Source organism: Labrus mixtus, chromosome 19 (genome assembly GCF_963584025.1).
Source record: "Labrus mixtus chromosome 19, fLabMix1.1, whole genome shotgun sequence".
NCBI lineage: Eukaryota > Metazoa > Chordata > Actinopteri > Labriformes > Labridae > Labrus > Labrus mixtus.
In genome coordinates, this window is record NC_083630.1 from 18307712 (window position 1) to 18318908 (window position 11197).

The 11197-nt window shown below is 42.9% G+C and overlaps 1 long non-coding RNA gene across 1 annotated transcript in view; it reads left to right on the forward strand.

Moving 5' to 3' along the window:
* The window catches only part of LOC132994230 (uncharacterized), a 72891-nt gene extending 62706 nt beyond the window's left edge, over positions 1–10185 (forward strand). Inside the window, exons 2-3 of the long non-coding RNA XR_009676636.1 lie at positions 6227–6397; positions 8451–10185. This is a non-coding gene — a long non-coding RNA (uncharacterized LOC132994230). The remainder of the gene's footprint in view (positions 1–6226; positions 6398–8450) is intronic.
* Positions 10186–11197: the final 1012 nt, after the last annotated feature.

Consider the following 11197-nt stretch of genomic DNA (forward strand, 5'->3'; position numbering starts at 1 on the left):
TCCGTTTGGTTTCTCTTTACAGTTGTTTCATCTCTTTTTTTTGTTTATTTTCAGGATAGTGTTCTGCATCTTTTTGAGAGTCATTTTCTCTCCAACAACAAAAGTCAGCTGTCTCCAAACAGAGGCTCCATGGTCTTCCCCCCCCCCCCCCCCCCCGTCCTTCAGTTAGCCATCCCTTGAAACATGCGTTAATAAATTTGTGCAGCATCAATGGTGGCCATTTTTTCACCTGTTCTGATTTCGTGGTGTGATTTGACCACTTCTGTCAGATCTTTCACAGAATGCATCCCCGGACAGCTGCAGGCGGCAGCTGCTGGTCTGTTACAGGGTGCAAACTCCCAACAATCTGTGGATTCATGCTGCACTTCACGCTCACCCTCTGATGGGGTGGCAGTGGGGCGCTTGTCAGACATGCCCGGGCTTGTTCCTCATTGTTCATTGGGGGGCTCAAATCCTGCTAATTCCTCATCTATTTTCTTCCTGTTAGCTTGCAGCTTCTATGCATGAAGGTGATTATCTTTCATAAGACGACAAGGGGTCACCGTGATGTCATGTTGATACTAAGATAATGGCGGTAATGTCAAGTGCATTTTGGGTGTCTGTAAAGTCAAGTGTGTAGCCTGCAGCAAGGTGTTTCTGACCTCTTCCAGTTGAACACCCACATGTGCATTATCAACCCTTTTTTCTCACAAGCACAAAAAGAAGTTGCACAGATGAGCTCTGACCGCTAAATACGGCTAACATGGTGTGCTAATCACCGCCTTCATTGTTGGTTATGCTCCCTTTCATCCCGTCCGACTGCTGTAGTGGATCTGCTGGAGCATGCAGTGAAGTGTTAACATGATGAGCTCTGCAGAAGGATGAGGCTTGTTAGCAAGGACAGATATTCCTGAGTCAGACTGGATTGGGAATACTGCAGCGAGTCAAACTGAATCAATGTAATCATCAGTCTCCGTCTGTCTGCTAATGGAAGACTATAAAAGCTAGCAGTGTAAAAAAAAGTTTTGTTGTTGGGTGTGATTAATCATAGGATCATAACAAAACGATTATTTAGAACAAGAAAATCACGTTCAAGTAGTATTGTCTTCCAAATCAAACCTGAAACATCTGCTGCTGTCTCATCAGCACTCAAAGCAGCACTTCAGAAAATTATGTCTCCGTCGCTCGTGCGCTTCACTTTTTTTTTTGTGTGTGTGATGCTGCAATAAAAGTCTGTAAATCGTGACGGCAGCCGGCATAAAACACTTTAATGGACACCCACTCTTCTCGAACACGCTCACTTTGAATTCAAATCACCTGATGTCAAAGTGAGAAATGTGTTTTGGGATTTTCTCACAAGTCATAAAAACAAGTGTAATAGTACATAAAAGCAGGAGGGCAGTCAGAGCTCGTTGACACATTATTACATGCAGCATTAGGTTTTATTTTGAATTGTGTATTATTGAGCAAACAAAGAAAGTACGTCTTTCAAAACCACCAGTTGAGTGTCAGGATACAGACGGCTAAGACTACGATCAGGAAATCTTTAATTCTGTACTGGCTCTACATCAGTTAAAAAGTGAGTCGCCACACTTGTCATGGCCACATGATTTCCTTTTCCTGTGATCTGCGGATCTGGTCTTTAGATTACTTACATGCACACTGGCTGAAGCACTTAGCAGAACGGCTCATCTCATTATGTGTTTTGAAGATTTGACTGTGATTTGGACAAAATAAAAACAGATTGATATGACGTTTTGAGGCTGATTTTGGATCCTAAAGTGTTAAAGCAACAAACATCCAATCAAATTGTATAAATGTAATAAAAAGAAACATCCATTAAAGGAAGACTGTGCGGCATCGTACACATAAATATAACAGAAATCTATGGATGTCTCTCTGAGTCACGACTGTCTACAACGAGTGAGAAGCGCGAGTCCTGCCGGCTGTGTTGTTGTCGGAGCTGTGATAACATGCAACAGGACGGCCGACTCGAGAAGAAAAATAACATACTCACTGGTTGTTTTGATGTCATGTAAGCTTTTTATATCAATGTGCAATGTGAAGCTACGAGCTAACTAGAGTGTGCTATCATTAGCTCGCTAACACAACAACGCGGGCCACAGGTAAATCGCAGCTCGAGCAAAGGAGAAATATGTCCACCGCTCGCGCTTAATGGTGCTTAATTATGGTGCGTTCCATTTGTTAACTCCTTTCTGTGAACGTTAGGGGAGAGGGGTTTGTGGGCGTGTTGTGGAAGTAGAGCGGAGAATGGTTCGCTCCATTAGTGTGGCGGAGGTGTGGCCACACAGCAGTTTGTTTTGGTTTCATGCTGGTGCTCAGTGGCGACATCTACTGGATTAAAAAGTCGCACATTCTTCCTTTAAATCAGTTTGAAACTTAAACAGTTAAACAGACACATCTTAAACATAACAGCAGAGGTGTATGATGCCCCAACAAACATAGACACAAGTTTACTCCTAACATTTAACTTCTGTCACCTCTAATAGTGCACAGAATAAATCTGAACAGACTCCATAAATATACATGTAATTATCACTTCCAATTACTGATCAGACTTATAAATGACTGTAGTTCTGACTTCCACTGACTGTGATCAGATGGGTTGGTGTGAAATTATTAAAATTGCTCAAGGACATCTGAACTCATTTAGGCTTTAATCATGTAATTTAAAGCTGAGCTTAAGAAAAGGCCAAAGTTCGATTACGTAAAGCAGTTGACCTTCTTCATTTTAGTCAGTTAACCTTCGTCGTCAAGACAACAATAACGACATGGTTAACGTTGTGATGTGGTTGAAACAAAGGCAGAGATCAGAGGTGGGCTTTAAATAAGTTGGCTATTATGTTAATTTAGTTCATTGCAAATTAACTAATTTAATTTGTAACATTGTAACTTTCAGCGGTCCGTCAGCGCCGCACACTACTCGACCGTTTGCTGCCACTTTAGTCACAGCGAGCACCGCGGTCCGTCTCTGGTCTGTCGCCACAAAAATACCCTCCCCTCCCCTGGTATCTCCACCCATGGACTCCACCTCCAGCCTGGAACAAAACTTTTGCGCTGGTCCGCCATTTTTATTCTCGCTAGTGAAGGAGGGACGTCGACTGGGAAAACTCAGGGGGCGGGGCTCATTGCATTTAAAGAGACACACACACCAAAACGGAGCGTTCTGAGAGAGCTGGTTTATACAGGGTCACACTCTTTTTTTTTTTTTACTACTTTTTGTAGTGACACACTTGTAAAATATCAGTGAGACGACACAAACTAAGGGACCACAACAACGTCCTTGTGAACGTACAGGTGAAACCATTCAGTGAGACCAGGTGGTTTCTCATCTTTCATTTATTTTTCATCAAAAAGAGAAAAAAATACACCAAATGTTTTGATAAAAATCACGACCCTTGGATAGTTTAAAACTGGCTTTCAAATTGTGTTAATCAGTATTTTGACAGTGGGTGGTCTTTATCCAGATATCCAAACACAATGACACCAATGTATGCTCAGGCTAATGAATACTCTTTCTTTGTCAACTTCACTTAATGAATTGGTTAATAACTCATGCCTCCCTATACTGGACTTCAGAGTCCTGAATCACCGCAAAAGACAAGCAAACGGCTCTTTTCTTTTCTCAGAAACCAGAGCTTCTTTTATGGTCTCTTTTTTCTTTTTTTTTTTTTTTCAAAGCTACAAGCTTCTCTCACACTCGGCAGCTCCGGCGAGCTGGCACATCGTCCAGGAAAAAGGTTCGAGCTGCTCTGAGTGAGCGGACTCGCTGGGTTGTACTACAATCTCCTCTTTGTTTCCTCTCACTCTAATGGCTTCTTTATCATTTCTTCCTCTGTTCAAAGGCCATGCAGTACTTGACTGGCTGTAAATCTGTTTGGAGACTAATCTGCCACTACCTACCAGCTGCTCTCTTGGCGCTTGCCAGGGCCAACATTCCCGTTGCCATGGAGATAACCAGTCATGCCAGTTACACATAAGGCTTGGCACTGCGCCGAGCTGGCGGTGTGTAGTGAGCGTGTGCTTGCTTGTGTTGTGTGTGTGTGTGTGTGTGTGTACATGTCAAGTTAGCCTGGATAATGTGCGCCTGTATTGTTAGAAGTCAAACGGTGTGGTCTGTTTACCACCAAGGAAAGAAAAGGATGTTGAATAACTGCCATTATACCAGCTGTTTGTCAGCCTGAGCGTGTTCAGTGGTTACACACAGTACAGTATTTATTTCTGTGATTGAGTTTATGCACAATGTTGGAAGAGTTCAGTCAAATGTTGCCTTTTGTTCCCATGTCCAACTGTTGAGAATAACGTCTGTTCTGCTTTAATCCCGTGTGCAGACACCGCACTGATGCGAGGGAATCCGGTCAAACACACTCTGAAAATGAAGCTTCTATATAATCTTTACTTTGAGGGAAGTCACCTGTGCCGTGATGCGGTCTCATCTGCATCACAATAATGCAACCAGTGTCTGAAGCTGCTGTTGTGCATGTTCAGGTTTTATAGAGGACCATCCATTCATCCGTCCACATCTCCATCAATCCATCCATTATCTGTATCGCACTTCTCCATGAGGGTCACTCAGCTGACAGTGAGTGATAGGTGGTAGGGGTGTAACGATTCATCTGCCGCATCGATGCATCGGTTTATATTCCTGCATCGATAGGTGCTCTGCAAGTTGCCCTTCACGGGGGACATACACCGATCTAAAACTGTTGTAAAATCAAATCGTTACGCCCCTAATAGGTGGGGTACCCGTGGACAGGTTGCAAGCCAATCACAGGGCTGTCACATACAGTATACACAACCAGAGTCAACATTTATCATAAGGAGTTTGTCTTTGGACTGTGGGAGGAAGTCAGAGAACCCGGAGAGAACCGACACAAACACAGAAAAGGACAGGAACATTCCCGCTGTGAGGCGACTTCGCCAGCTGCAGTGCTAACATGTGGTGCAACGTTTCACAAATGTCACCGTTCGGAACAGATCCCAGATTCTTGTCATGGATTGTCGTTTTGAATTGGCCACAAAATAAATAGTGCTAACCGCCTAACCACTGTCATTATTACTTTTTTCAGCAATACTTTGTTTTTTCTGTGATGAGAAGCTTGATGCCACACTCATTTGTGCACATTAATACAAGTCACCACTGGGCAGCTGTGGTAGACTTGATCATTTCTCAATCAGACAGCTGGCATAGCGAGCGGCCTGTGAATGGCTGGGATTAGTTCATATTAACACAGTGAATGAACAGAAGATTAGAAAAGCCATAACAGTCCAAATACCATTAGAGTACCTTAGCTTAGCTTAGCTCGTTTGCTTAATTAGCTCAATAGCTGAAGTACAAAAAAAACAACGACTCCATGTTCAGCTATTAATACCATCGAGCACAGGTGTTTTAAATACTGTATGAAATAACACACTTCATGGAGTCACTGTTAGCTACAAGGCAACTTACTCCAGACTCCAGGAAGTCACTGCCCCCGGCACATACCTCCTTCTAATATGTCGAGTTTTCTTCTTCGTTTTATGTGGATTAAGTTTGTAAATTAGTCATTTTCAAAGTGGTACTTGTCGGATTAGTTTCACCAACATGTTGAACTATTCCTTTCAAAAATAAACTCTGGCTCCAGCCTTGACGATTTCACAGAACAGATGCTATGTTTTGATAAGCGCAACGAATATAAAATCACTATTGCACAGGAGTTATTTTTAGAGAGGCTCTTCGGTATGAATGAAGGATGCTCTGCAGCGTGCGTATATCATGTGTGATGACAGTCTGCTTTACTAAACTGTGTTTATGTTGGAAAACTTAATCCAATGCGGAGCCTCTTTCCTGCCTGTTGGCTCTCTGAATGAGATGTTGTGGACGCTGAATAATTAAAGGATGAAATTCAAGATGATTTTAAAATGAAACTGAATTTTCTGTTTTTCTTTTCTTGCTGCAAACTCGTGCAAGCGCAGCCCCAAAACGTGTCACAAACTGAGCCTTTGATGTGTTAGACAACGTTTTTTTTTTTTTATAAAGGTGTTGAATGTGAAGCCTCGGAGCATTTGACTTGAAGTGTTGTGAGTCACACAGTTAAACAAAGGACTCACAAAAAAAGACAAAAAGCTATCGTTGTCCACCACACACACACACACACACACACACACACACACACACACACACACACACACACACACACATGATCACACTGTGTACCTTCTCTTTATACTCTCCTGTGTTTTCTAGGTATGCGAGAGGCCTTTCACTGAAGTCTTACTTCATGTGCAGAGAAGGAAACAGCTGTGGTTTGGTTACTGCGGAAACCAGGTGAGAGCATGTGCTGTGTGTGCTCTGGCGATGACATCACACATTCCATGACGTGGACGTGGCAACAGAGAGAGGCGGAGAGGTGAGGGGGTGATCTGAGACTCTGCAGTATTTAAAAGTGTTTAATTAAGGATTAATCCTCTCAGCGCACAAAGAGCTGTGAGGGAAACAAATTAAGGGAAAAACCTGCTGCTTCATTTATTATCTATTTGTCACTTTCATGGAATCAGTCTGGATCTGCTTCTTCCTCTGATTCACTTATAAGCTTATAAGAAAACTGCAGAGGATTTTTTTTTGTACGGATAGAATCGGTTATATCTGAACCAGTTCTCTTGCCCGCTTCCATCGCTGCAACACCTGTTGGTTTTCCGTTTACCTGGCAAACAGAGCTACATCCAAAACGGCCTTCTGGTGTCTCTAAACCGACTCAGGTCAAAACCGAAACAGACCATTTGGGACCGGAATCAAAACTTAGGAGGACATACTGGCTGCTGAATTTCTGTCAGAGAAGCCAGCAGTCCTTAATGTCTGAAGACGTAGTGAGGTTATTTTATGATTTATTTCAGTAGATATCTTACAGATTGGACCTTTAAGCTTAACTATGATTCACATGATTCCCTGTTGCTCCTACATGGATTGTCTTGTTTTGATTTCTGATGTTTTCTTTTAATAATCAGGCCGATGATGAATGTCCTTACCTGTTGATCTACTGTGAGTTCCTCATTACCTGCTTCGTCTTCGCAGACCTGTAAGTTAGCTTTTTGCTGTTTGTGAGACTTGAACATCATGGTAGCTGTGAATCAAGTCACATCAGGTAAATGACTACAGGATGAATAATTTAGGATTTTTCTCGTCTCCTTATCCTCTTTCAAATTAGCATTTTGAATATGAATTTTTTTTCATAAGAAAGAAACCTACGCAGGAGGTTTAATGTTAAAGCCCTTTGAAGCCCCCAGCCACTCCTTTATCACCTGCCTGCATTTTGTTTGGCTGCGGATGATAAAAACCAGCATGAAAAAGACCCCTCTCACCTGGCACTCAAACATGGATTTCCAGCTTGCAGCTCTGCAGATGTGATTACTTTTAGATTGAAGGCTCCCCTTCCAGACACTGGAAAGACTATTAAAGTCTGCTATTCAGGTTCAGCTGTAACTCTCAGCAGGTATCACTGAGGATGAACCTCTTAAGCTGCTTTTCACAGTGCTAACAAAACAGCAATATGTCCTGTGATGAGCCGATGAATCGCTGGTCAATAGATCTACAGGGGGCTCTGGTGCTCTAATCTCGCAACATTAGCACTTGAAAATAGATGAGAAAAGGAGAGATAAGAAAACGTACAGTATCGTACGGGGGAATATGCCACTGTGACGCACTCAACAGGGAGAAATCATCAAATTAAAGCCTACACAGTAGCAACATTGCCCGTTTTTTATACGGATCTGAAAATGTGCAAAGCTTGCCAAGTGTCCAAGAGGGTAATTGAATGAAGCTGTGATTAAATGAGCCAGGCATGAGTGTTGTCATAGTCCTCTAAATTAATCCTTGCACCCTGATTTGCATGCATTCAAATGCACATTGTCATCAGAAAAGACGACTGGAACATGCGTGGAAATGATTGTCGTTGACTTGCCAACGCCGGCCCTCCTCTTTCGTCTGTATTAATCCCCAGCTCCTGGCCTCGGGCCATGGCGGGAATGCGTACTGGAGTTCGGCCTGCGTGCCCTCTCTCAGCTGCCTCCTAATCTTACCCCTCATCCTGCAGGCTTGCTCCAACCCCTCGGCCCTGCTTGTGCGGTCCAGCCAATCTTTTTTTTTTCTCTCCTCCAGTTCTCTCCTGCCCCCTAAAGCACAGAACGCAGAATCAGCCAGCGACGGTCACTTCTGTGGTCTGATTTCTTGAGGCATTTCTGGAAAATTCAATGTACAGCTCCCTCTGCATACTTTCCCAATGCATTACGTTCGCTATATGATGAGCTTTACATTACAATAAATCAGTTTGACTGTAATCTTCCTCCATTGTCTGCATGAAGATGATTGAAGAGGGAGAAATAGCGCTTGGCAATCAAATATTCCCATGTCGTTGGTTTGCTGGCGTGCTTCTTTGAACCTCCTTGATTCACATGCATTCCTCTCCCAATAGGAGCTGTCACTTTGCGTGGACATTGTCCCTTCAGTGTGTGTGGCTATAGGAGCGTCTGATGTCCACTCCGGGCCACTTGTCTATGATGTGAATGGGAAGACAATAAGACCCCCAGTGGCTCCCTCTCTCCATGACCCTCCTGGGGTCTGATTTGCCTTGGCAAGGGGGACAGAAGCCCAAAACAAAGCTGAAGGAGTCTCCAGTGAAGGGGTGCAGAGGTCAGCCCCGACGCCCAGCTAACAGGCCCGTCCTCTAGTTTGGGCTCCTAAATGGGGAAAGGACACAGAGGCGTAGAGACAATGGGATAAAAGGAACCTCCAAAACCATTAAATTCTGAGGAAGTGATGGCCGTGAATGATGACAGAGACTGAATAGGGGCTCTTGAGGTGGGAGGTACGCTCCTTTAATGACCATGGATGCTCCATTATGGCAGCCCTGGGAGGTGGTGATGAGGTGGTACATTTTCTCCCATTAGGCCTCTCTTCTCCGAGCAAGGAGACACTTCCAGATTGATGCAGGAATCCCGGTCGGAGCTTCGAGGATCCCCCCGCTGGGAGCCCTCGACGGAGGGAGACAACGTGACAACATGCCAGGCCCCCTCCAGAGGAAGGACGAGTCAAATTACTGTTTGCGTGACGTTGAGCCTTTCATTGCTCCACACTTTGATTGATGGACTTTCCCTTTTTACATTGAGCCTATAAGAGGACGTGGTCATAAAGTTCATGGCTGATAATGGATACACTTCTGATTGACACAAACAATAACTGTCTGATTTTGCAAAGGCTAAAAGGGATCAGCACTGTTAATGATGATTCATTCATTTCTCTCTGTCAGCGCTAATACGAAGGACAAACAGTAGACATACATGTGTTTAAGTCGGCTGAATACATTGCTCCTCCATATATTAAACCTTAAATCCCTCCTGAAGCCGCTTATATAGGTGTCTGCGTAAAGATTATATAACCAGCATATGTTGCTGGTTTCTCAGGACTGTGTGTTCAATCCTTCTCATGTGGACAGATTCTTTATTCTTCCATGTGATCGTCAGACATTAAACAAAGCCGTATGTTTTTAATAGATGTAATGTAAATAACATGTAGCAGAAAGCAGCACATCTTAGGGACGAGTGATGTCATGATCTTTTGAATAACGACAGGATAACAAGGTGTTTTGTTAAGAGGTCTTCAAGATGGTATATTTTCATTCAGCATTGGACAAAGTTTCCTGATCCTCCCTCTCCTCCACTGTGACTTGAAAACTAATTTATTTTCCTGAAAATCTTCACATGCTTTCCTGAAACTCCCCCGTCTTCTACTTGGACCTCATCCTGCAGCTGTGAAGTTTAAAAAAAAAAAAAAAAAAAGAAGCTTTTTCCTGCCTGAATCCCTTGTTCCCCTCTCTTAAAAGGTACCTGTTTTTCACCCTGGGAACACGGGGAGTATTTTAAAATAACTGCCTTGAATAACTTTTCATGATGTCTGAATGGGACCGCCTCCTAAGGCTTTGTGGTCACTGAGTACTCACCTTTTATCAGTTAAAAGCTCACGTGTACTTTGCATTGAACACTGAAAGTTTGTTTGTTTGGTACAATTTGCAACCAAATTAATCAAAGTTTTTCTGAAGCTACACATGCTGTAGAGTGAAATACCCGTAATGAGCTTAATGGCAAAAATGAATATGTAAATGAGTCACGTTTTATAAATCATTTTGATTGAGGAGCATAATTACATTCAGAGTGATAAACACCTCAAAGTGATTCAAAGTATTGTTGTCACTTTAATGGTTCATTATTATAGATGAGGAGTGGAAGTACTTCTGTGTAGAACGTTAGACATTTCCTCTGTACCTTTCAGGGTTTGGAGGAAGTTTTTTTAATCCACATTTAGCACCAAAAAAAAAAGAACAAGTCAGGGGCCACCCTAGTTAAAAAATAGTCTGTGCAGACGCCTGAACCTAGCATAGCACAAAAACTGAAAACAGGTGGAAACAGCCAGCTTTACTCTTTTAAAAAAGTTTTTAAAAACTCTATCCACAGTTTTCCTCTTTACCATAAATCCATAAGCAATAACATGTTTGTTTGATTCATGCAAAAAGTGTAAGTGCAACAAGTTGTGTTTTTAATGAGGGTCATTTGCTGAACTTTACTGCAGCTGCAGGCGGCTGTGGCTCAGTTGGTAGAGTTGGTCGTCTCTCAACCGAAAGGCCAGGGGTTCGATCCCCAGCTCCTGAAGTAACATGTGCGATATTGGGCAAGACACTTAACCCTGAATTGTTTCATCTTGAAGTCCTTTTAAACTATCAAATTAATAAACAATAAACCCAACAAACAACCTCTAGCTCCTTCACAAGCACTTCTATTTACAGCTGTTTCCCCCCTCATTTGACTGACAAGGTACCAGACTCCATGTCACGGCTGAGAAGATACTGCATGTAGGTCGTCTGAAGATACAGATGTTACTCCGCATGTACGTTAAAAAGCAGAAGCACATCTAGAATGTAATTATGGAGCCACAAATAGTTTGATTTAAACAAGGCGGCCACATGTTTAACAGTGAGAGCCCTTTAAAGCAACACTTCACAGCTGGCTTTGACTGCTCGGCAGTGCTGTCAGGAGGATTTAACTTTTTTTTTTTTTTTCCATGCAGAAAAATGCAGCAGTCCAGCCAAAAATAGGCATTCCTCTATTAGGAATTGCTTGCAGCATGATATTCTATAGCAGTTCTCCGGGGCCACACGTGGCTCAAATCTTG